Source organism: Bos grunniens, chromosome 21 (assembly GCF_055505025.1).
Source record: "Bos grunniens cultivar Pamir isolate PY7600 chromosome 21, Bosgru_T2T1.0, whole genome shotgun sequence".
NCBI classification, from domain to species: Eukaryota; Metazoa; Chordata; class Mammalia; order Artiodactyla; family Bovidae; genus Bos; species Bos grunniens.
The window spans coordinates 45,828,082-45,852,551 of NC_141185.1; the positions used below are offsets into that span (position 1 = coordinate 45,828,082).

The window sequence follows — 24,470 nt, forward strand, 5'->3', positions numbered from 1 at the left end:
ACATCTCTTCGCTTTGGAATGTGTTGAAGCTTAAAGTGTAAGCGAATTCAGAGCCAGAGAGATACATGTGGTGCATGCACTGTTGTGGTATGGAAGTTGGTTTCAAAAGGAGGTTGGTATTTGAAATGTGCTCTGAAGAGTGGGAGAATAAATGACATTTTAGGGTGTATACTCTGAGTCACAAGCAAACCCTGCTTGAAAATTTCGAGCAAGACCTTTGGATGACACAGAGCTTGGCTTGTCTACTTCATATTTGCTGAGCTTCCATAATGTTTGGAAGAAGTTAGCCTGCTTGGGAATATGTTGAATTAAGGAATATTAGGCAACCAATGAAAGAGGAGAAAAGCTGGCTTAAAGCTAGACAAATCTCCCATTGTTAGAGGCCTTACTCCCTGATGTGATGCATTGGAAGGTCATGGCATCACCCACAGGGCTTCCCAAGTGGCTCAGTGGTAAAAATCTGCCTGCCAATGCATTGACACTGGCTTGATCCCTGGGTTGGGAAGATCCCTTGGAGGAGGCAATGGCAACTTACTCCAGTATTCTTGCCTGGGAAATCCCATGGACAGAGGAACCTGGCAGGTTACAGCCCCTTGGTTCACAAAGAGTCGGACAAGATTTAGCACGCATGACTGAGTGCACATGCATGGCATCACCTATAGGCGAAATCTTGTAGATTCATTTGTAAATCTAGTAATATTGGTGTTAAAAATGAAAAGCACTCATTTCACTTGCTCTTTGAATAGTTTTATAAATTTAACCAATGAAATCTCACAAACGATACCATTTATACATTCTGTTAATTTCTCTTAAATACTTCACAGTTACAGGTTCAATATATATGATTCTCATAAGGCTTAAAAAGTAGATGAAGTATATGCATATAGAAATGCCTGTAAAGTTATTACTGTCATTATACCTTATTACAATAATTATATTCAATACAGGGGCTTATTTCTTTATCCCGTACCCCAAATAAGGGACTGTGGCCACCTGTAGTCCCCTGCAAAACATTGATAACCAAAATGTAGTCAAGCTCCATGGAACTGGTTAGAGTTTGGGACCTGGACTCAGAATGTGGGTCCTTCCTCCAGAATCACGCAATGTGAGCTTGCATCTGTTCCGAGGCCCCCTCGCTGGTATCAAGTGGTCAACAGGACTTCCCTACTTATTCCTTTCAGTGGGATCCTGTCCAATTTATAGGTCAGTTTTTCAGCAGACTGGCACCTTTTCCTGAAAGAACACATCCTGCAGAATATCAAGGACTTGCTAGGCTCCTGGATTCTGTTTCCATTTTCCAGGACTTTATCCAGATCTCCTCATTTGGTCCCCAGGCCTTGTTGTTTTGTATTTGTTCTTTTTCAGTCCCTCAGTCATGTCCGACTCTTTGCGACCCCATGGACTGCAGCATGCCAGGCTTCCCTGTCTTCATCATCTCCCAGGTTTGCTCAAACTCGTGTCCATTGAGTCGATGATGCCATCCAACCATCTCATCCTCTGTTGTCCCCTTGTCCTCCTGCTTTCATTCTTTCCCAGCATCAGGGTCTTTTCCAGTGAGTTGGTTTTTCGCATCAGGTGGCCAAAGTATTGGAGCTTCATAATGGTTTTTTATTTGTTTGCTTCTTAAAACCCTATATAGTGATGGGATTTCATATACCTGACTCAGGTCCCAGTACAACTAGTTAAAACACTAGTAATCATTTACTCAAGCTTCCCTGGTGGCTCATTGGTAAAGAACTCACCAGCCAATGCAGGAGACACGGGGTTCAATTCCTGGGTTGGGAAGATCCCCTGGAGAAGGAAATGGCAACCCACTCCAGTATTCTTGCCTAGAGAATCCCATGAACAGAGGAGGCTGGGGGTCAGTCCATGGGGTTACAAAGAGTCAGACATGACTGAACTTGCGTGCAGTCATTTACTAGGGGTTATAATCAGTACAGTTCTCATTGTTTACCATTCTGTGGTCATTTTATTGACTATTAATCATGGAGTCTCCAGGCCAGAAGGAGAGTCTAGCACTCCAGCTAGGCACTCAGTAAATGTTTGTTTAGTGAGTGACGCATGTTTCCTTGAGTAGATTTGGATCTCTGTGAGGACTGGAATTGTCTTACTGTTTTGCTGGGACTTAGCACAGAGGGGGAACAGGATCCTGGTAGTCACTCATTACATACGTATGAATGAATGAATGGGGCAGACATTGCTGATTGTGATCATGGAGTACCTTAAAGCAATTGCACAGAGCTTTAATTCTTGAAAGGTTCTATACTGAACCCAAACATGGAGCATCTCATGAGATTCTCTCCCTGCTTCTTCCGTTTGAGTCTGTCCACCAGCAAAAAGATAATGACTTGCTGAAGGCTTGGATGTAGAGCACTTTTTATTAAGAAGCTTTTTAAAAATTGTTATGTAACTGTTTTTTTAGACATAACGTTATTGCATACTTAGAAGACTACAGTACAGTCTAAACATAAGGAAAAATCTTTCAGTTTTAGATTTGTAAAGAACATCATAAAAGTACTTTTTGCTCCAATACTTTTGTCTCCTGTTGACTTACACATTTTTAAAAAAAAATTCACTTTGCTTATCATGGTCCTGTTTAATGGGAAGGAAAAGGTAGAATTCAGACTGGGGTTATTGATATCACAAGGAGAACAGACATTTAAAGGTCGATTTATTATTTTCTTGTTAGGATGTAAGATCTTAGTTAAATATGAGAACCTATCTTGCATTTTAGACTTATTAGCCTCCTTTCAGACAGTTTGTAGGAAAGGAAAGAAATTTGATGATTCATTAGAAAAATAGGTACTTTATAAATCATGTTAACTGCAGTAGTTTCATTTTCAGACAAGTTATATAGAGATCAGATTAATCTCCAGGAATAATACAAACTTCTGATCTGAAGAATGACTTATAGGCATCTGAAGATGTGGCTTTGGTTTTAGACTGTGATAACTGCATGTCTAAATTATAGCCTTCTCTCTGAGGGTCTAGTTTTGTTGTTGTTGTTTAGCTGCTCAGTTGTGTCTGACACTTTTGTGATCCCATGGACTGTAGCCCACCAGGCTTCTCTGTCCATGGGATTTCCAGACAAGAATACTGGGTGGGTTGCCATTTCCTCCTATAGGGGATCTTCCTGACCCAGGAATTGAACCCTAGTCTCCTGCTTGGCAGACAGATTCTTTATTGCTGAGCCACCAGGGAAGCCCCAAGGGTCTAGTTGCTGCTGCTGCTGCTAAGTTGCTTCAGTCGTGTCTGACTCTGTGCGACCCCATAGACGGCAGCCCACCAGGCTCCCCCATCCCTGGGATCCTCCAGGCAAGAACACTGGAGTGGGTTGCCATTGCCTTCTCCAATGCATGAAAGTGAAAAGTCAAAGTGAAGTCGCCCAGTTGTGTCCAACTATTAGCGACCACATGGACTGCAGCCTACCAGGCTCCTCCGTCCATGGGATTTTCTAGGCAAGAGTACTGGGGTGGGGTGCCATTGCCTTCTCTGAAGGGTCTAGTTAGTGTTCAGGAATTACCTTCTCCCCGGGAGGATGCATTTTCTTCACAGGTGTGGTAGATATAGAGATCAAAGGTGTGAATCATTTACAGGGCTTGGTAATCACAATAGAAGCTTTTTGCACCTTTCTTGGGCTGCCTCAGAGCTCCAGCAGTTCTGGTACACAGTGTAAGTGATATCTGTAGCAATTGTCACGTTTCACAGCTGCTGCACTTAACTGCGGCTACTTCCAGATTCAGTTTCGTATTGCGCCCAGTTCTCAGCACACCTGTCTCCCATTACTATTCAGGAATAGGGCTTCGCATCTTACGTGGTGTTTGTGTTTTACTGATTTCTAAGAACCTCTTCATACAGTTTACATCCTCACCAACACTTGGTATTGCCAATACTTTGGTATGTATGTAGGGATAACACATTGGTGTTTTACTTTATGTTTTCCTGGAGACCAAGAGGCTGAACATTTTTATTTATTCATTGGCCATTTGAATTTCCCTTTTAGTAACGTGCCTGTTCAGGTACTTTGTCCATTTAAAAGGAGGCAGTGAGAAGGCATCTCTCTATACCCAACTGTGAGCTTCTGGAACACTGCCTCTTGTTCACTGTTACAGTCCCACATTCAACAAGGCCACACTCAGCTGTGATGCTCAATACATATTTGTGGAAGGATAGAAGGGAGGACCTCAAGAAAGAGGGAGGAAGAGAAAAGAGAAAGCCAACTGTGTATCTTCTTTGAGCCCAGGAGTGGGACTTCAAGGAATCAGACTTGGTAACCCCTAAATCTTGGACTTCTAGACTCCAGAACTGTGAGAAAATAAATTTCTGTTGTTTAAAAAAAATAAATAAATAAAGTAGTTTTCTTTTTCTTATTTCTGGCGGTTTTAAAATACAGTCTGAGTACTGGCCTTTGCTGTTACACATTGTGCACATGTATTCTCCTACTCTCTGGCTTGTCTTTTCACTCTCTGATGACTGAATGGTATCTTTGGACGAAACGAAATTGTTTGCTTTAATGTAATAAAATTTACTTATTTACTTACGATAGTGAGTTTTTATTAGTCCTTCTTATCATAGCTTCTGATTTGAAATCATACTTAGAAAGGCTTCCAACTGAGATTACACCAATGTTCACCTACCTATGGTGGCTTTATTTATATGGTTTCATTTTTAAAATATTTATCTATTTATTTGGCTGTGCCAGGTCTTGATTGTGGCATGTAGGATCTAGTTCCCTGACCAGGGATCAAACACAGGCCCCCTGCACTGGCAACAGGGAGTCTTAGCCACTGGACCATGAAGAAAGGCCCCCATTTTTAAAATACTTGAACTGTGAATTCACCAGAAAAATTTTTTTGAAGCTATAAAGAATTTGCCTGCAATGTGAGAGACGTGGGTTCGATCCCTCCAGTATTGGCAATGTGCTCCAGTATTCTTGCCTGGAGAATCCTCACGGACAGAGGAGCCTGGCAGGCTACATTCCATGGGATCTCAAAGAGTCGGACACAACTGAGCAATTAAGCATGACACAGCACATAGTTATAGCAATGCTTTTTTCCCCTCAATGTCATTAATATGGTTAACTGTTGCTGTTTAGTTGCTCAGTTGTGCTCAACTCTTTGTGACCCTATGGACTGTAGCCTGCCAGACTCCTCTGTCCATGGGATTTCCCAGGCAAGAATACTGGAGTGGGTTGCCATTTCCTCATCCATAATGTGGTTAGTGAGTTTACTAAATAATTTGGCCTCTTCCTATTGATCTTAAATGCCACCTGCCATCTGTACAAATCAGATCCTACATATTTGGCTCTATTTCTAAACCTTTTATTCTGATGGTTGCTCTTTCTATGGATTTGGGCACTTTCTGTTTTTTTCTTTTTGCATTTTTATTTCCAAGACGAGTTTTAGGATCTATTTATCAGTTTTATCAAAATATTACCGTTAAGAATTGTTGGGAGTGTGTTATATAATTACCTGTGGAAAAACAGCTTGTTTGGGATTTTTGAATCCTCCCACTTAAAAATTTACCATGTCTTGCCATTTTACTTTTGAATTCTTTTATGTCCCTCAGTAACAATTTTGTAGGCTTTATTTCAATATAGGTCTAACAAATTCTTCTTAAGTACTCGAAGTACTTAATGTTTTTTGTTGCTGGCATGAATTGGCTCTTTTCTTCTGTGTGTTTTTTAGTGTGTGACTTTTCAAACCCCTTCTCCTTCAGAGATCAAAGGCTTCTAGGAGTGGCTGAGAAGCTGGGGGGCATCACAGCTCTGTCTTCCTTGTTTACTGTCATAGGTTCTATTTATATAAACCATTCTTCTGCTTAAAAATATGTAATTTTCCTAGCTGGTTATTATCAAGATTTGAAAATTCATTTTTGTGTGTACTTATTTTTAGCTAATGACCTTTACTGATATCTTTCGTTGGTTTTAATTTATTTGCAGTGATTCATCTTGGATCTTTCCAAGAAATCATTTGTTCATTTGAAACATATTTATCGAGTACATACTATGTACCAGACACTTTTCTAGGTGCTTGGGATGTGTTTGTATAAAAAACCAACAAGTATATTACGTGGTAGGTTCAAAAGTCACAAGGCCTTGGGAGAAAAAGAAAATGTAGAACAAAGGGAAGATGGATTGGGACTTCCCTGATGGTCCAGTGGTTAAGAATCTGCCTTGCAATGCAGAGGACCTGGGTTTGATCCCTAGTCAGAGAACTAAGATCCCATATACTGGGGAGTACCTACTGAGCTCAAGTGCCCCAACTGGAGAGTCTATGCATCTAAACCAAAGATCCTGCATGACCCAGTGAAGATCCTGCCATCAAAACGAAGACCCAATGTGGCTAAATAAATAAATAACTTTTTAAAGAAGGGAGGATGGGTTGGGGCAATACAGGTAGGCATGGGGGCAGTTGCAGTTTTAAATAGGATGGTCTATGTATATCTCATTGAGAAGGTGACATTTAAGCAAATATTGGAGGTAAAGAAGGTGGCTGTGCAGATATCTGCTAGAAACGTGTGCTCGGCAGAGGGGACAGCCTGTGCAAAGGCCCAGGGGCAGGAACCTGTCTGAGTACCAGGGCAGGAGACTGGTTGGAGCAGAATGAGCAACGGAGAGAGGGATGGTCAGGGAGGATGAGAGACTGTTCCTGTGCGGCCTTGCTGCAAAGACTTTGGCATTTATGTTGAGTGGAAAGAGAAGCCATTGCAGGGTTCTGGAATATTGAGGGGCTGAGGTGGACTTAAATTTTAACAAGATCATTCTGGTTGTTCCTTTGAGAATAAGACCTAAGAGGGGCAGAGGTGGGAACAGGAGACAGGCTGTCACAAAGTCGCCTCCCCTAGGATCTTACTGGGAATTAAACACTTGGTGAGGATTTATGGGTGTGTCCTAGGTGGCTCAGATGGTAGAGAATCCACCTGCCAAGAAGGAGCCGTGGGTTCAATCCCTGGGTCAGGGAGGTCCGCTGGAGCAGGAAATGGCAACCCACTCCAGTGTTCTTGCCTGGACAATTCCATAAGGAAGCGTGTCAGGCTACAGTCCTTGGGATTGCAGAGTCACACACAACTTAGAATGCACACATGAGCCTTTATGGAATTAATATTTTAAAATATACATTGAGTAGTTTTACATTGCAGTTTTAAATAGGATGGTCAGTGTACATCTCATTGTGAAGGTGACATTTAAGCAAATACTTGGAGGTGAGGAAGGTGGCTGTGCAGATATCTGCTGGAAATATGTGCTCGGCAGAGGGGACAGCCTGTGCAAAGGCCCAGGGGTAGGAGTCTGTCTGAGTACCAGGGCAAGAGAGTATGATTTTTAAAAGAACCACACATTTAAGAAATTTTTCTTGGAAAAGGATGAGACTTAAAGGTGAGGCAGTGGAGCTGTCTATGGAGCAGGCCATTTTGCTCAAGCCTTGTCTTAGGTGAAGAATACAGGATAACATAGGTTGGCCTGCTTTGGAGTTGAAGATTAGGGTGGCACGCCCTGCATCTACTAAGATCAGAACCCAAGGATATTGTTGTTGGAATAAAGTCCCTCCCACGCACACTGCCGAAGGCTGGGGGACAGCAAGGACTATCATGATGATATTCATGTTTTGCTTCCAAATGATCATTGTGGATTCTAGTTTTTTTTTTTTTTTAATATTTATTTATTTTTGGCCGCACTGCATCTTCATTGCTACCAGAGGGCTTTCTCTAGTTACTGCGAGCCAGGGCTTCTCTTGTTGTGGAACGTGGGCTCTAGAGCATGGGCGTGGTAGTTTTGGTGCATGGGCTTAGTTGGTCCATGGCATATGGGATCTTCCTGGGCCAGGTATCCAACCCGTGTCTCCTGCACTGGCAGGCGGATTATTACCTATTGTACCACCAGGGAAGTCTGGATTCTAGTTTTAAATTAGTTTATATTTTCTGCTGTCTCATTTCTTCCTAGCTATTCACCCAGGAGATCAGGACTTCTCGGTAATTTGTTGCTCAAATGTGGGAGAAATGAATTTTGCTTTTAAGACTTCATGTTTCAAATCCAGTTTTATTGCTGTGATAAGTGTCAGTTCCAGTTAATAGGTTGGTCAGGGTTGGATCTTCTTTCACTCAAGAACTATACTTATACTCTTTTTTAAAAAAAGGATTTCTTGATGTGGACCATTTTTAAAGTTTTTATTGAATTTGTTATAGTATTGCTTCTGTTTTATGTTTTGGCTTTTGGCTGCAAGGCATGTAGAATCTTAGCTCCCTGACTAGGGATTGAAACCCCAACCCCTGCATTGGAAGGTGGAATCTTAATCACTGGACTGCCAGGGAAGTCCCTCTATTTACAGTCTTAAGAAGACAGTTTAAACTTTTGGAGACTAAAGAGCAAAGTTCGTTAAAGAATATGCTATTTTTATAATGCTTCTGTAATTATCCTGAAGTATGAAGAATTCAGGGATTTAACCCTAGAATAAGTAGAAACTATCTTTTGAGAATTGATGCTTTCAAACTGTGGCACTGGAGAAGACTCTTGAGAGTCCCTTGGACTGCAAGGAGATCAAACCAGTCAATCCTAAAGGAAATTAACCCTGAATATTCATTGGAAGGACTGTTGCTGAAGCTGAAACTCCAATACTTTGGCCACCTGATGTGAAGAGACAAGTCATTGGAAAAGCCCCTGATGCTGGGAAAGATTGAGTGCAGGAGGAGAAGAGGGCGACAGGATGAGATGGTTGGATGGCATCACTGACTCAATAGACCTGAGTTTGAACAAACTCTGACAGAGAGTGAACAACAGGAAAGCCTAATGTGCTATAGTCCATGGGGTTGCAAAGAGTCGGATATGACTTAGTGACTGAACAGCAACAATCCTTTGCTGTCTCAGTGAGTTTGCAATCATTTGCTGGGAGATTCTTCCCTGGGCCCCACCTCCAACCCCCAGCCTTGCAAAACCTATTTAAAATTATACCCTTGGAAAAAATTTAACCAACAGCTGTTCAAAAATAGTTGGTGTGGAGGTTCATGTTTCTTTTATTTGGTCCTTTCACTCTGGGCCCACACACCTTCGCCACCCTTGTGGAGCACGTCCAGTGCTAGGTTAGCAGTGAACGCATTAATGTATGGTTTGCTCATCAACGCTTGTGTTGCAGGAGAAATAGAAGAGAGTGTCGTGGAGGGCTTAAGTATTTTTTTTCTTATTTGGTAATACAAAGTGCTTTTTGTTATTAATGCATGTGCAATCAGACAACCTCATCCAGAATGCACAGTGGTTCTGTAATATGGCTCTGCCTGGTGCAAAATACCTCATTTTGTATAGAAATGCAGAGTTGCTTCATGTAGATAGAACAGAAAGAATCTTTGCTTTATTCACATATGAATAAAACGTCTTTGTTCACGGAAAAGAAAAGTGCCTCTTATTGTTTAGAAGCTGTGTGCATTTTAAATTAAGCTGATAACGCACTATATTATATCTTTCAGGGAAAAAACATCGCTTTGCTTTAGACAAATCTGGGCCCTGATGCCTTATCTGCCTTATCTGGTGGCCTAAGTGATTTTTTGCAGTTTGGTTATTATGTAAAAGACATCATGTCTGCCTCAGTCGTCTGTGAATTGCTTTCACAAATTTTTATAATTTTAACCTAAACATTTTTTTTCTTGGCATATAGTATTTATATTCTCTTGTACCACATAGGGTTTGAAACAGTTTACAAGAAATTTTAGAAGTAAAATGTGAAAAAGAATAATTGTGACCAAGGAAAATATAAATACATTGTTGTAAAGTCAAAGCTTGTGAAGGTCTGTGGGAATATGCATGTATGCTAAGTTGCTTCAGTCGTGTCCAATTCTTTGTGACTCTATGAACTATAGTGCGCCAGGCTCCTCTGTCCATGGGGGTTCTTCAGGCAAGAATACTGGAGTGGGTGGGTTGCTATGCCCTCCTCCAGGGGATCTTCCTAACCCAGGGATCAAACCCAAGTCTTTTATGTCTCCTGCACTGGCAGGTAGGTTCTTACCGTCAGCTGGGAAGCCCCCTATGGGAATATACGTTCATGTAAATACACATGTGAGAAGGTCCATGGAGTTGCTATTATTGGTCCTCACATTTGTTGTTGAGCTTCCTGGCAGCCGAAGTGAAAAGAGGGGAGCAGCCAGTTAATGCTTTCTCTGGGGCTCTGGGAAGGGTCACTTAGAGCATGTTCACCAGAAAGCAGGAGTATGGGAGTGAGGCTTGCCCTCTGTCTCCCTGATGCTTTCCTGGTGACTCAGATGGTACAGAATCTGCCCACAGTGCGGGAGACCCAGGTTTGATTCCTGGGTTGGGAAGATCCCTTGGAGATGGGAGTGGCTACTGACTCCAGTATTTTTGCTGGTGAATTCCATGGATTGAGGAGCCTGGTGGGCTACAGTCCATGGGGTCATAAAGAGTCAGACACGACTGAGCCACTTTCACTTTCTTTCAAAAGAAAATTGGCCAATCAGAAGAGCAGATTGAATGAGGGGATGCTGTGGGCCCTGGCATCCCAGTGTCTGAGCCTTAGGCCTTGCTCTTTATGGAAAGCATGTGCTCTGCAGAGCCACCTGCGGGACAAGTAGAAACAGGTCTGGCAGAAGTGTCTGGTGTCCAGTCCCTCTGACTCTCCAGCTCCACATGTGAACTTCTGGCCTCCTTTGAAGTGGTCACTGGTCCTTAGCAAAGTGAGAAAAATATAAGGACAAATAAGGGAACGAAGCGAATTTCTAGCAAATCTGAATTTACCTGATTTCAAAGATTATATTCTTCCTAGGGAGCTCAGCTCAGTGCTCTGTGATGACCTAGAGGGGTGGGATGGGGGTGAGCGGAGGGAGGTTCAAGAAGCGGGGGACATATATATAGATGTAGTTGATTCACTTTGTTGTACAGCAGAAACTAATGCAACATTATAAAGCAACTCTACCCCAATTTAAAAAAATGTTTAGACATGCAAATATATAATTTTACTATTGAAAGGACCTTATTCAAATGAAACAGCAATAAAAAAGAAGTGTACTTTCCTAATAAAATGAAAACTTAAAAACATTTTGTTATATGGTAACAATAATAAATTAATAATATCACTATTATATTTAATATAACAAACACTATTTTATTGCATTTAATGATACTAGGATTATTATTATGTATCTATTGTTTTGGTTTAATATAAAGTATTTTATAATATGGTTGGATAATGAAAAGTGTGTGTGTGCTCAGTTGTGTCTGACTCTTTGTGACCCTAAGGACTGGAGGAGCCAGGCTCCTCCATCCCACAGGATTTTCTTGGCAAGAAAACTGGAGTGGGTAGCCATTTCCAATTAATGATAAAAATTATGTTTTACATTTTTATTATTATTACTACTACTGCCATTATTGGTATTTACTGCTGTAAAATCCCAAAGTCCAGAGAGACTCCTCTTCTCTTGGCCTGTGAGCATCCCCACCAGCTGCTTACTCTCCAGGGTCCCAGTGAAACATGCCAGTTTGCTCCCCCGGTGTTCTGAGAGTGTGCCCTTCCCCTGCCCAACTCACCTCGGCTTCTGAGAAGCCACGTCCGACCGTCCCCATCCTTTCTGGGTCTCCTCCTAGCACCCCACCCCACAGGGTGGTAGGCTATCTTGGTGCCCTAGTGGTGGACAGCTGCGAGCTCACAGGGGTCTAGACTCAGAGAGGAGTTGGGGAAAATGCTGGACCTAAGGGAGCCAGGCCCTTGGATGTCTAGTCCCTCAGCATGAGGGACTTACCACAGTGTCGGTAAGACAGACTTGCTGTGGTGAGGTTCCCCATGGGGAAGCACGTGGTACAGGGGCCTAAAGACCTGGGTTCCACGGAGAGGTGTGGGATGGCTCTGACGGGTCCTCTCGAGGGGGATAAACATCACTGGTCTCTTCAGGGCACTTGGCCCATCCTTGCTTCTCTCCATTAATGAGGATCAGAGAAAACCTCTTCAGGAGCTCTTATTGCCAGCATCTTGGTGGGACTGTGGGTGAGGTAACTTTTCTGTACCCCAGATACATTCACACTAGCTACGTAACATAAGAGGTAGAGATACATAGTTCAGTTGATTAAAAATACACCTCCAGTAAAATATGTTTAATAATCTTCATCTTCTTAAACTCTACCTTTATTTAGTATTAATCTAATCCTTGGCTTCTCTGAGGTCCTAATAGTTTCATTTCAAATTGAGAGAGTAGCACTGACATATACACACTTCAGGAATAAAATGGAGAGCTAGTGGGAAGCCTTGTGTAGCACAGGAAGCTTAGCTCGGTGCTCTGTGATTATCTAGAGGGGTGGGATGGGGTGGCGTGGGAGGGAGACTCAGGAAAGAGGGGATCTATATATCCCTATGGCTGGTTCACTTCATTGTACAACGGAAACTTAACATTGTAAAGCAATTATACTCCAATTAAAAATTTAAAAAGACTGCTGCTAGAGTCAGAAGTATCTAGAGGTACTTATGTTCCGAAGAATTTGCTTTTGAGCAGCAGCCACAGTGTGGAGGAATGAGCTCTGCCTATACCAGCATCTGAAGAGCTGGTCCTGCTTCTATGGAAAATGCTCACCTAAGACTTTTCCTCCAGCTCAGTCTTAGAAAGCTCTCCTGTCTTTCTGCAAAACCAAAGGTGGCAAACAGTGTAGTCAGACACCAGCATCATCTCCTGGCCCTCACCCCTGTTCCTCTCTTTCTTCCTCCCCTTCCTCCCCTCTCTCCTTCCATCAGTCCATCCCCCGTCTTTCTCTCTCTCTCTCACACACACAATGTGACCAGCACTTTGTTCCCCTCCTTGGCCTGGCTATCACCTCACTCCTTCTCTCCCCTCATCGGCTCCCTCCAGATAAGGTGTTACTCTGAAGAGAACCCTCAGAGAATCCTCATTAACTCGATAAAGGAGCAACCAGCAACATTTTTCCTGCTTCTCACGTATTAAAAGGTGGTGCCAGTGGTAGAGAATCTGCCTGCCAATGCAAGATGATATGCAAGAGATGCGAATTCAATCCCTGGTGGGGAAGATCCCCTAGAGTAGGAAATGGCAACTCACTCAAGTGTTCTTGCCTGGAGAATCCCATGGAGAGAGGAGCCTGGCGGGCTACGGTCCACAGGGTCACAAAGAGTCGGACACGACTGAAGTGACTTAGCACACACAGGAAAAGGATAGCTTTATTGCTTTGCCAGGCAAACGGGGACACAGCAGGATCCTGCCTTGAAAAACTATGTGTCCACTTGGAGAGGATAGTGAGAAGTTTTTTAGTAATTTTTCAAAGAGGATGTCGTCAGCTTGTGGACATTCTTCTGATGGGCGGATCATCCTCAATCTTCAGGTCCAGCTGGTCTGGGGTCTACCTGCTTGTGGGCAGTATCCCATCATTAATCATTAACTTCTCCCATCTGCAGGGGGTTTCAGTATCTGCAGAACACCTCAAAGATACTGCTGTGTGTATCCCTTGATGGGGAACCAGGACCTTGCCCCACGGCTGCTTGTTTCTCCCTGGTCTCGCATCCCCTTCCTTCTCTTGTGAACAAATACTCGAATCTGCCCATTGAAACTCATGGAAGCTCACGGAGGCTGAATGAAGGTTGTTTCCTGTAATCAAAGAAATGGGGGACACGGAAAGGCTTTTGCCCAGGAGTCCCACAGGCCCTGCTTGGTATCAATTAAGTTAAGGATCTTGAGATGGGGGCATTACCTTGAATTTCCTGGTTGGGTCTGATGTAATCACAGAGTCCTTAATAAGACAGAGGCAGGACAGAGGAGAAGGCAAAGTGAAGGTGGAAGTAAGAGATTGGAGGGTTGCGAGGAAGGGGTCAGGGGCGAAGGATGCAGGTGAATATGACCTCTAAAAGCCCAAAGAGGCAAAGAAGTGGTCTCTCCCCCAAGCCTCTGAAAGAAACCAGCCATGCCGGCAATTTGATATTAGCCTGGAAACACCAATTGTAGACTTCTGTGTTTTATTTTTTCAATATATTTTTTTTCCCCCGATGTGGGCCATTTTTAAAGTCTTTATTGAATTTGTTGCAATATTGCTTCTGTTTTACGTTTTTTTGGCCAAGAGACTTGTGGGATCTTAGATCTCTGATCAGAGATCGAACTCTCACTCCCTGCCTTGGAACACAAAGTTTTAAGCACTGGACCACCAGGAAAGTCTCAATCTGTGTTGTTTTAAACCCCTAAGGTTGGTAATTTTTTACAGCAGCAGTAGGCAAGAAAAGCACTGGGTGAGGGCTTTCTACTCTTGAGTTCATAAGGAAGCAGCTGCAATGCCAAAGTTTGAGCTGTGGGTAATTGTCATTAGCATTTCAAAGATTTGTCACCCGGCCCAAATAAACTGTTTTCACACTTCCCTTAGTTACTTGTGCCTGATTTTGGTCCCCAGCTTTGATCACCTATATGACAAATGGAATTGGAATGAATTCCAAAGCTGACATGCAGAATGCCTGACATACTTCACGGAGATGACATGGGTGGTTTGGAAAGCATTTTGCTTAAATGTTCCCGGCTGTAAAAAGCAAGTTGTGGTTTTGTCTTGGGGTAAAGGTGGAGTAGGGTGTAGGCAGGAGAGTGAGATGGAAGAATTGTGCGTGGAGGGGCGGGGGCAATTCCTAGGCAGGGTTTCTCAAATCTGTGTGAACACCGGACCCCTTTTTATAAGGGACTCCATGTGTCGAGTTAAATTTAGTTTATTATATTGTTACTTAAATATGGATGAACTTGAAACTGTTAACTTATGCTTATAGCTTTAAGCATGAACTCCAAACTTATTTCAACTTAAATGCAAATAAAACTACTAATCCGGTAAAATTCAAATGGATACCACTGAGTTCATGTCATAGATAAAGTTCTTTTGCTTAATTTCAGTTGGTGTTCTCATGAATCCACACATAGCCTTTCCCTTCTCCAGGGCATCTTCCCAACCCAGGGATCAAACCCTGGCCTCCTGCATTGCAGATGGATTCTTTACCAGCTGAGCCACAAGAGAAGCCCATGGATACTGGAGTGGTAGCTTATCCCTTCTGCAGGGTATCTTCCCGACCCAAGAATTGAACCAGGGTCTCCTGTATTGCAGGTGGATTCTTTACCAACTAAGCTATCAGGGAATCCCGTGGATAAGGTTCTCTTGCTTAATTTCGGTTTCTGTTCTCATGAATCCACACACACTTGTAAAGTTCTGTTTCAACTGAACTGTTTAATTCATTACAAAAATATTATGTTCAAAGAAGCATTTGCATCACAGGAGTGAGTTGATTTATCAAGGATACTTTTCAGACTCAAATGCAAATATTTTATTAATTTTGTTTAGGGAAAAATCAAAAGCAGACCGAGGTAAACCATAGTATTTGATAATGTATGCTTGAGGGTAAAAGTCAAAAGTGAGAGTGAAAGAGTTGGTCACTCAGTCATGTCCGACTCTTTGCAACCCCATGGACTGTAGCCCTCCAGGCTTCTCCATCCATGGAATTCTCCAAGCAAGAATCCTGGAGTGGATTGCCATTTCCTTCTCCAGGGCATCTTCCCGACCCAGGGATCAAACATAGGTCTGCCGCAATGCAGCCAGATTCTTTACTGTCTGAGCCACCAGGGAAGCCCAAAGGTCAGATAGTGATAACCTATGAGGCAGGGGAGAGGGTTGAGTTGGAAAGGGCTATGTGTGAGCTTCTGGTTTACGGGCTGAGTTCAATTTCATGACCTGGATATCGTTTCCTCAGTCTTTTTGGTATATATTTACTAATTTTTAAGAGTTGGACTGTGCAGAAAGCTGAGCACCGATGAATTGATGCTTTTGAACTGTGGTGTTGGAGAAGACTCTTGAGAGTCCCTTGGACTGCAAGGAGATCCAACCAGTCCATTCTAAAGGAGATCAGCCCTGGGTGTTGTTTGGAAGGAATGATGCTAAAGCTGAAACTCCAGTACTTTGGCCACCTCATGAGAAGAGTTGACTCATTGGAAAAGACTCTGATGCTGGGAGGGATTGGGGGCAGGAGAAGGGGATGACAGAGGATGAGATGGCTGGATGGCATCACCGACTCTATGGACGTGAGTTTGAGTGAACTCCGGAAGATGATGATGGACAGGGAGGCCTGGCATGGTGCGATTCGTGGGGTTACAAAGAGTCGGACACGACTGAGCGACTGAACTGAACTGAAGGGTATAAAACATAAGTATACAGATTGTTGGTTTATTTGTAGACTGAATACTGGTGTAATCCCATCAAGGACAAGACGGTACATCCCAGACACCACCTGTCCCCATGTAGCTTCTCAGAGTTATATACTCCTCTCTCTCCCTAAAAGCAATTACTATCCTGCCTTTTTTAGCCCATTGCACATTGCTTTTATTTATAATTGTACAACCTAAACATCCCTAAGTACAATGGGTTATTTTTGCCTGTTTTTTTTTAACTTATAAATACAAGGTGTGATATATATTCCCTTCTGTGTTTGACTTCTTTTCAACTCAACATTTATTTTGTAAGAGCCATCCATGTTATTTTATGTAGCTGTAGTTCATTCATTTTTATTGGGGGTATAAAATACCTGATTTATTTATCCATTTTCCTGTTGATGGGCTTATGAGTTATTTTCAGTTTGGGGCTAGTACTGATAATGCTGCTAGGAATGGCTGGGTCCTGTGGTGCCCATCATTAGATAATGGCAAACTGTTTTCCCAAATGATTTTCCATGGTGCTTTAATTTTTATTTCGTTGATTTTGAATGAGGCTATGCACCTTTTTCTGTTTACTGGCCCTTGGATTTCCTTTTTTGTGAAGGTTGTACTCAACTATTTTGCCAATTTTTCTATCAGATTTTCTGTATTTTTCTTACTGATTTACAGGATATTGTATTTTTATTACTGATTTACAGGATATATGTTCGTTCTGCATTTACCTTTGTCAGTTGTACATCAATATATTTTTTTTTATTATTGTGAACATCTTCTCCACTGCCCTAATAGTGTCCATTGGTGAATGGAATTTCTTAATTTTAGTGAAGTCAAATCTATCTATTTATTCCCTCTTTGATATTCCTTTTATGTATTTTGTTTAAGACATTTTCCCCAGTTTCCAAATTATGAAGCAGTTCTTTACTTCATCCTCCAAAGCGTGATAGTTTTTGTTTTCACATTAGCTGACGTGTGCTAAAAACTGTGGAGGGTCTGAAGCTTTCCTCTCCTTGCAAGCTAATAAGCTAGCTTGTTCTGTTTCATGAATGCTGCAAAAGATACAAGGATTCTGGGTCAGAGACAAATGACTTTGCATGTATGTGCGCTAAGTCACTAAGTCGTGTACGACTTTTTGTGACCTATGGACTGTAGCCCGCCAGGGATTCTCCATGGGATTCCCTGGGCGTGAATACTAGAGTGGGTTGCCATGCCTTTTCCAGGGGATCTTCCTGACCCAGGGATTGACTCAAGTTTCTCCGTCTCCTGCGTTGGCAGGCAGGTCAGGTCCTTTAATGACTAGTGCCCTCTGGGAAGCCCTGACAAATGAGTTTATTACTCACAAAAATAGTAGTAGCCAGAGTAGCAGAATTTTCTAGTGCTAGTTTCCGAGACCAAATTCCCATAAGACAGATGTGAAGAGGGGTCACGTAACTCCTGTACACAAAGTAGATTGTGTTGTGGGAGAGGAATCCTGACTCTAGGGAACCTGAACCTTTTGTTGTGGGCAGTTAGCCTGCCTTACCTTTGCTCCAAAGGGAGACACCCTCTTTTATTTCTGTCTTACAGGCAGAGGCTTTGCTCCCTTTTCCCAGACTGTCTTTTCAAGGATGTTTGCACAGCGACCAGTCTTGGAAGATATGATTTTAGTGTTTCTTTCCAGGAAAAAAGATGGGTTTATTTGCGTGCCTATGTGCCAAGTTGCTTCATGTGTGCACACAAAACATCTGTCCTTTTCCCTGGAGAGAAACACCATATCTTCTAAGACTGGTTGCTGTGTGGGCATCCTTGAAAAGATAGCCTGGGACAAAGGGAGCAAAGCCTCTGCTTGCAAGACATGCAGAGACATGAGAGATCTGGCGAGAATTATCTCACGCCGGTGTAACCTACCTGGTATTAATTTGTCTGTGAAGGGAGGTCAGCTTTGTCATATTCCATGCTAACGATTAATTCCATGCATCATGTCCTGGACAAGTGCAAGACTGTCCAGGGTCAGGTCCTGGTGAGTTAGATGGGGGTTCCTGCAGCTTGAGCCTGAATGGACAGAACTACATAGGATGGTGGCTTGTTGGGAGAGGGGCCACAAGAGGGAGAGGGATCAGAAAAAGTTTCTTTTTCATCAGATCTTGGGATGTATTTGTGTCCACAGAGAGAAAAACCCAAACATTTAAAGTAGGCCTACACTTCTCTTAACCTATTAACTATTCAGTACAAAATTGAATTTAGAATCTGCGAGTTGAGTTATGTGGATCGCGGGCTCAGAATATATCTGCAGGTCCAGCCAGCCTCCTTCATGAGGTTTCAGTTTCCTCTGACTGATGTGTACTCTTCCATTTCCACGCTGGAGAGCAGTCTCCTTGGCAGAACAAATGGTAACCAAAGGTAGAGACTTCAGCCATGGGAAGTGATATTTTGTGAGCAGAGAATGTAAAATCTATAACAAGAGAAAACAAACCACAGAGCAAAAGAAATTTTGTATCATAACTCAGGGTCCATTTAGGTTACAGAAACCACACGAAGTATTTCAATTAAGGGGGATTTCTGCCACGTCCTAGCTATTGTAAATAGTGTGGCAGTGAACACTGGGGTACATGTCTTTTTCAATTATGGTTTCCTCAAGGTATATATGGAATCTAGAAAGATGGACCTGATGAACCTCTTTGCAGGGCAGCAGTGGAGATGCAGACATAGACAACAGACGTGTGAACACAGAGGGGAAGGAGCGGGCGGGAAGAACTGAGAGAGTAGCAGGGAAGCATATACACTACCACATGTAAAATTAGATAGCCGGGGGGATTTCCTGTATGACGCAGGGAGCTCAAATCCGATGCTCTGTGATAACCTAGAGAGGTGGAATGGGGTAGGAGGTGGGAGGAGGCTCAAGAGGGAGGGGACATATATATGTACCTGTGGCGGATTCATGTTCTTATATGGCAGAACCAACACAATATTGTAAAGCAATTATCCTTCAATTAAAATAAGTAATTATTAACAACAAAAAAGAGGGATTTCTGACTGTACCAGGTTTGGAAGATTGAAAGAACACAAGTGGATTCTGAAGTCATCCAGACATGAGTAACTTCAGGAAGTGGAAGCGGCTGCTACATCTAGATGCGGGGACAAAAGGAAGAGCTGTGATCTCAAAACCTAGGGGGTCAGAGGAGGGAGTGATGAGAGCTGGGACTTGAATGCCCTGGGGGACACCCCAGAGCTGGTACTCAAGAGCCAAGACTAGGAAATGGAGCTGGTGCTGCTGCTCGGTGGATGCTAACGGAGGCTGAAAGCAGAAACAGAGCCTTTTCCCCCTTCCTCCCTCGTTCCACCATCAGAACCTCATAGAAGCCAGCGGCATGCAAGCCTGACAAATGTAGATTGCAGACTCCCAGCCTTGGCATCACCTAGTAGATGCAGGAGGGTGGGGCTGGGGCTGAGGGTCAGTAGGCAAATAACCAGCGCAGACTCCCAGCAGCAAACTGTTCAGATTTCTCCAACAGTTCAAGAACTATAGTGCTCATTTTATTGCCAGTCCTGGGTCAATGTGGAGTGGTGGTCAGCTCTCTGGTCTTTCTCTCTGATGTCCTGGCCCCTCAGCAGGGGCTGTGTCCAAGCTGAGGCTAGTGGAGGCCAGTGTTGCTGACTATGGAAGGAGGCTCTGGGGCTGTGTTTGCTCTTTGTTATGCATCTGATTATTTTCCTAAGTCAAGTTGGATTAGTTTGGGATGTATATGCACTTCCGAGGTCAAAGCCGAAAGTCGCAACATCGGAGATTTTGACGTGGTCTCCTCTCTTATCACCTGGGAAGTTGGTGCTGTCTGGGCAAGTAGGCAAGGGAGGAGGGAAAGGATGAGCTCATTGTGGGGCAGGATTTGAATGGAGACGTTAAGGAGGCGGCTGGATATGTGAATCTGGATCTCAGGGGAGTGATTTGGGGCTAAAGATAATAATCTGGGTGCTTGATGGTAAGTGAAGATTTTGAGAGTGTACGTAATTTCCCAGCAGAGAATGCATGAGTTGAGGGGAGAGTTGAAACCCGACCTTGTAGGACTGTCAGCATTTTCAAAGTGAGAGGAGTCTGTGGAGACGAGAGACCATCTTGATAGAAAACTCTTCTTCTTCTTCTTTTTTTTTTTTTGATGTGGACCAATTTTTAAGTCTTTATTGAATTTGTTACAATATTGCTTCTGTTTTAAGAACAATATTGCTTCTGTTTTGGTTTTGGGGCTGCAATGTGTGTAGGCTCTTAGCTCCCCGACCACGGATGGAACCCCCATTGCCTGCATCGGAAGGTGGAGTCTTAACCACTAGACTGCCAGGGAAGTCTCAGAAAGCCCTTCTTTTGACCTGATTATTTGCTTGCACCTTTCATCCTGGGTGTTACTTATTTGCTCTGTAATAGAACAAAGGTCCGTCTAGTCAAGGCTATGGTTTTTCCAGTAGTATGGATGTAAGAGTTGGATTGTGAAGAAAGCTGAGCACCGATGAATTGATGCTTTTGAACTGTGGTGTTGGAGAACACTTTTGAGAGTCCCTTGGACTGCAAGGAGATCCAACCAATCCATCCTAAAGGAGATCAGTCCTGGGTGTTCTTTGGAAGGAATGATGCTAAAGCTGAAACTCCAGTACTTTGGCCACCTCATGAGAAGAGTTGACTCATTGGAAAAGACTCTGATGCTGGGAGGGATTTGGGGCAGGAGGAGAAAGGGACGACAGAGGATGAGGTGGTTGGATGGCATCACTGACTCGATGGACGTGAGTTTGAGTGAACTCCGGGAGTTGGTGATGGACAGGGAGGCCTGGCGAGCTGCAATTCATGGGGTCACAAAGAGTCAGACACGACTAAGCGACTGAACTGAATTGAACTGAACTGAGATGATACATTTAACAACCGTGATGTCGGTTGGAAGCTCTGATCCCAAAGTGTTGATTTTTGGAGATAGTCTCCTCTAATGACGTCTTCTACAAACATGATGTGGGCAGACAGTCCACACTCCTGTCCCTTTGCTGCCAGACTAGCCTTTTCTGTCCACATTTCTGCAAGTTTCTGGTACCTGCCTTGGGAATTGCATAAGCTTTGTGGTTACACCAATGTTGCTGCCTTAAAATTGGCTCTGGAATTGAGTTTGATCCATTGACTTTTTTTTCTGCTTTGTCATTATAGCTGCTTTTTAAAAAGAAAAATTACTAAATTTTCTGAGTCAATAGTTTCAGTTTGGCAAAGAAGAGGCAAAATGCATGCAGGCTCTGAAATCTGCATTGAGATCACAGAAAGGTCTTTTCCTGATTAAAGTGTCCAGTGAAACCTCCTGTGTGAAACTGTAGGAAAAAGCCTATATGGGTAAGAGCAAGTAGAACTGAAAACAATATTCCTACTCTGGATAAAATAAATAAGCTTCAAAGGTATATTGTACAGTACAGGGAATATAGCCACTTATTTTACAATAACATTAAATGGAGTATAAATCTTATAAAAATTTTGAATTACTGTGTCGTGCACAAAGATTTGTACTAGTTGTTGTTAAATCAAGGCTGTGTGAATCTCTCAGTCATGTCCGACTCTTTGCGAATCTCTGGACTGTAGCCCCCCAGGCTCCTCTGTCCATGGAATTCTCCAGGCAAGAATACTAGAGTGGGTTGCCATGACCTCCTCTAGGGGAAATCTTCCCACCCCAGGGGTCAAACTCGTTTCTCCTGTGTCTCCTGCATTGCAGGCAGATTCTTTACTTGCTGAGCCACCCAGAATTTAAATCAACTATATCTCAATTTAAAAAATAAACAAAAGAACAAGAAAGAAAAAAGAATTTTTTAAAGCTCAAATAATTATCTTCCCCCCCTCCACAAATAGAGATGGTCCACATTTTGAGAATAGAAGATGTACCCAAATCTGAATTTGTATGACCAATAGATATAAGGGTGATCTTTACATCATTAGCATCGTTTTATTTTACTAAAGGATTCTTTGATGATGCCTTTAAGTAAACAAGCTGCTAAAGTGAGTTAAAAGCACGTTTTGAATTACGAAAAAACAGATTTACACATTTTTTCAGGGACACACGCCAGAAAGGAAGTATTGTTGTAAAGTGTAGAGCAAGGTCATGAAAGCTTTCATGGGAAGGAAAAGAATGTAACATTCCTTTTTACCTCTTCTTTCCCCCTTATCAGCATCTCAAAATAGACCAACTGTACATTGTACTGTTACAGTTTCATGGCTGCAATATCAGTGACGTCTCACTTGGTTTGAGTCCTTTAGCCTTGAGCTCAAATGACCCTGTGGAAACAAGCAAGTACTTTAAAAATGTCCTCAGAAGAGCTTGGAAGGGGAGGGCTGTGTGGGAGGGTTTATGGAGGAAGCACGGGGTGGGTGCCCTGGAGGAGAATGGAGGCTCTTCGGAGAAGAGACAGAGGAGGTCCAGAATTGCATCTCCCAGGAACCTGCCGAGACTGGCTTTTCTTACATGAGGCTGCCATGTTGAAGGGGACATGGGTGGTGCACCCAAGCCATTCCAAGCAGCACTGAGGCTTTCTTACAAGTTTTCAATTGTGTTTGAGGTCATCTTGTGGGCTTCTCAGGTGGTCCAGTGGTAAAGAATCTCTCTGCAATGCAGGAGACATGGGAGACGTGGGTTCAATCCCTGAGTCTGGAAGATCCCCTGGAGGAGGAAATGGCAACCCACTCCAGTATTCTTTCCTGGAGAATCCCATGGACAGAGGAGCCTTGTGGGCTGCAGTCCATGAGTCTCAAAGAGTCAGACACGACTGAGCGCACATGCAGGATTTGCAGTAGTTCATGTTAGTAGTTTCTTTGCTCCCTGGGGCCAAGCTTGGGGAGCTTTTATGACATCTGGCCCTCAGCTCCAGATACAGACCCAAGTTTAACTTAAGCGTCTGGTGTGGCCTCAAGTACTTGTGGGGTTATTTTGTTTAGTTTTGATTTTGCTGTTATCTTTCGTATCTCTCGGTGGTATCACATTTCTGATACCAACTGAATGTAAAATTAGTGAGGATTCTCCTCCCTGAGGCCCATGTGTTGGCAAAAACATCAACTATCCTAGAGGTCACCAAAACCTTCTAGTGAATGGAGAAGGTCATATTTGGTGTACAGGATGTTAAATTTAACCCAACAGCTAGGGCCAGAGGATATGACAGAGGCCGTAGAAAGGGATTAAACTATGTAAGGTGATTTCTTCTCCCCCTGTTTTGAATTTTCAAATAAGTCTGGCTTTTGTTTTTTTCCTTCTGAACTGCAAGACTGTGGGTTCTTAGTTCCCTGACCAGGGATTGAACCCCGGACCCTTGACAGTGAAATCCCTGAGTCCTAACCATTGGACTACCAGGGAATTCTCTAGTCTGGCTCCTCTTGGAGTACTGGGGAGTGGGTGAGGTCAGCATGAGAGGAAGTGGCAGTGGAGTGTGTGCACAGTTAGGGAGATCTGAGCCTAAGCCTTTGTGGTCTTGGAGAGTTCTTTTTTTTTTGCAAGATGGTGTTGGTGAAACAGCATTTTCTTCTGAAAGCTTCAATACTTACAAGTTGCTGCTCTATTGGCTTAAAAAGAATCTAGATACTATATTCTTTGTTGTTTTCTCATGAACAATGTGTCTTCCAGTTTCCAAAGAGAAGTCATATAGGTTCATGCCTTTCACTTGTAACTCTGTGGGAGGAATTTTTTTTCTAAGTTTCTGAGATTACATTCCACATAGCTCTTGTAAAGTGACCCAGACAAAATCAGAAGTTACATTTTTTTCTTATCTTGAAGTTACTAAAGCAACAGGTTTGCTTTCCTTCAATTAATCATCATGTTTTGCTTTTCTGTTATTGTCATGTAGCATCTGTATGATGAGAATTATTTTTAACCTTCTTAATTTCACTGACTGGAATCTTCTTATCTTCATTGGCGACCACATGGTTAGACATAGTATAGTTATTTCCTTGCTATCATTCAGGGTCAAATTTTCCTGGACTTTTACTGGAGAAAAGTGTCATTAATAGGAAGGGCTTCCCATGTGGTACTGGTGGTAAAGAACCCACCTGCCAATGCAGGAGATGTAAGAGACACGAGAGTTCAATCCCTGGGTTGGGAAGATCCTCTGGAGGAGGAAATGGCAACCCACTCCATTATTCTTGCCTGGGAAATCCCATGGACAGAGGAGCCTGGCAGGCTACAGTCTATGGGGTCGCAAAGAGTCAGACACAGCTGAGCAACTGAGCAGAGCAGAGAGTCACTAATAGAATTTCGAACACTATTCTTAACGTTTCCATGGATTGCCTCAGTGCCCTTCGGTGCATTGACGGGGAGTGGGAGGGGGAGCAGTTACTGGCCAGGAGGCCT

The 24,470-nt window shown here is 43.0% G+C and overlaps 1 protein-coding gene across 39 annotated transcripts in view; it reads left to right on the plus strand.

The window, feature by feature from the left end:
• Positions 1-24,470, plus strand: part of SH3GL3 (SH3 domain containing GRB2 like 3, endophilin A3) — a 151,604-nt gene that overhangs the window by 47,518 nt on the left and 79,616 nt on the right. Inside the window, exon 1 of one of the 39 annotated variants that reach the window (XM_086364291.1) lies at positions 5,140-5,216. The exons of the other annotated variants lie outside the window; for them this stretch is intronic. The gene's annotated coding sequence lies outside the window, so the exon portion shown is untranslated. Of the gene's footprint in view, positions 1-5,139; positions 5,217-24,470 lie in introns of those variants that run through there. 39 annotated transcript variants of the gene reach the window in all.